We start from the raw sequence: 2,118 nt of genomic DNA, 5'->3' as shown, positions 1-2,118 counted from the left end.
AAAAGTTCACTCCTCTCTATTTCTGCAGTTTTTTGAAATGTGTTAGCAAAATGCACCCTCCTCTGTTTCTGCAGATACATCTGCTCAAGATGTACCCACACATCACTAGTTGTTAGTGACAAGACATAAAGGGGAAATTTGACTGAACAGCATCAGCGTTTGGAGTTAATTAGCACCTGTTATGTACAAGCGATTTTTTCATCAGCCTTTAAGTACACTCACAACATTTTTTCCTATAATATTTGATCCATCTATTGTCCTGTTGCCATCTCCATGATAATCTTAGTCTTGGGAATGAACTCCAGCTTATACAAAATATCAGTAGATATAAATCATTTACAGAAAGATTGAACCACATTCACAGAGCCAGAGAAAGTTAGTGGGGGAAACTACTTGTGAGAAGGAAGTTTTGTTAGGAGATACAAAGTGAGGAGTTCAGTTTTCCTCATTTTGTTAAACTTGTGACTGTATTTTTCATTAACCTTGCAACGCAAGCCTGAAGGAATAACTTCACATGATTTTCCCTCAGCCAAGGTAAGTACAAACCCTTTCAAATCCAAAGAGGCACCAAAATAAAGAAGGTAGGATCTTTGATTCCCACAAGTGCTCTGAGGAGAGCTGCAGACTTTGTGGGCCAGATCCTGATCTCATTACCCTGGCTAAGCTGCAGGACTGCAAATAGCCCTAGTCAAGTTAGCAGGAAAGGGTAGGGTAAGAAGCTGTTTCTTATCAGCAAGAGTTCATGATACCTACCAAGCAATGCCTGCAGTCCTTCATCAGACAAACCAGATGGAAAAAGAATATGCCTAAAGATGGGAGAAGAAAATGGAGGGGCCTGAATTAGCTCCCAGGAATTGATCTGACTCTAGTGGGTTATTTTTGGTTGATTCAAAAGACAGCTGAGGCCCAGTCAAAGTCTAAGGTTGGGTTATTTACAGAAATGAAAAAGCAGAACACAAATAAGTGTGTCAGCTTCAGATTATACCACCAAAATATTGCTGATTATCCTTTTAAATGTCATGGTTTGATTTTGGAATAGCTGTTTATAAATACTATGTAATGTTTTTAAATTTTGTTTTCAAGACTAATCTTAGATACTGTAGTATCCTCAGTGGCATCATCAAAAGCAGCGTGGCCGGCAGGACATGTTCCACTCTGCTCTCATGAGAACCCACCGGGAGTGCTGCGTCCAGGCCTGGGGCCCCTGAACATAAGAAGGATGTGAACCTGTTGGAATGAGTCCAGAAAAGGGCCATGAAAATGACGAGAGGGCTGGAGCACCTTTCCTTTGAAGACAGGCTGAAAGAGTTGGGGTTGTTCAACATGGAGAGGAGAAGGCTCTGGAGAGGCCTTAAAGACACCTTCCAGTACCTAAAGGGTACAAGAGAGCTGGAAATGGCCTTTTTATGAGGACATGTAGTGATGGGACAAGGGACAATGAATTTAAACTGAAAGGGAGAAGGTTTAGATTAGATATAAAGAGGAAATTCTTTACTATGAGGATAGTGAAACACTGGGACAGCTTGCCCAGAGAAGTGGTGTATGTCCCATTCCTGGAATTGTTCAAGGCCAGGTTGGCTCTGATCAACCCAGTCCAGTAGAAGGTGAACCTGACCATGGAAGGCGGACTGGAACTTCACGATCTTCAAAGTCCTTTCCAACCAAACCACTCTATAATTCTCTAAGTACTTGGGAGGTAGGATTTTCTCTTAATGACTACCTTCTATATCTTCTGACCCCAACACATGTCTACTTTGGGGCAGCTTGAGCCCTGCCAGTTCCCTCTCTACTTGTAGCTACCTCCAGTGCTCATTCCAAGCAAAAACTCACATCCAAAAATGGTGTTGTATCTTTCAACAAGATAGCCTGAGATGCGGGCTGGAGTGACAAACAAGGTTTCCTCTGTTCTCCAGCCTGTGTTAACAGCAGTTTCATTCATGCTGCCCTCCTTATTCACCTCTTTTCTGTCAGGAAAGGGAAAAAAGAAATGGCAAAGCATATATTTGCTTTGAATTTATGTTTGAATTCTTTGCATAAATATCAATATTCTTGGGTTTTCTTTCCGTTGCTAGACATATTACCTCTTGTTTTGACTATCTAGTGCCTGACATGAACAAC

The sequence above is a fragment of the Myiozetetes cayanensis genome, unplaced genomic scaffold (genome assembly GCF_022539395.1).
Source record: "Myiozetetes cayanensis isolate MyiCay16 unplaced genomic scaffold, myiCay2020 scf5-8, whole genome shotgun sequence".
In the NCBI taxonomy this organism is placed as follows: Eukaryota; Metazoa; Chordata; class Aves; order Passeriformes; family Tyrannidae; genus Myiozetetes; species Myiozetetes cayanensis.
Note: the sequence above shows the minus strand (reverse complement) of the source record.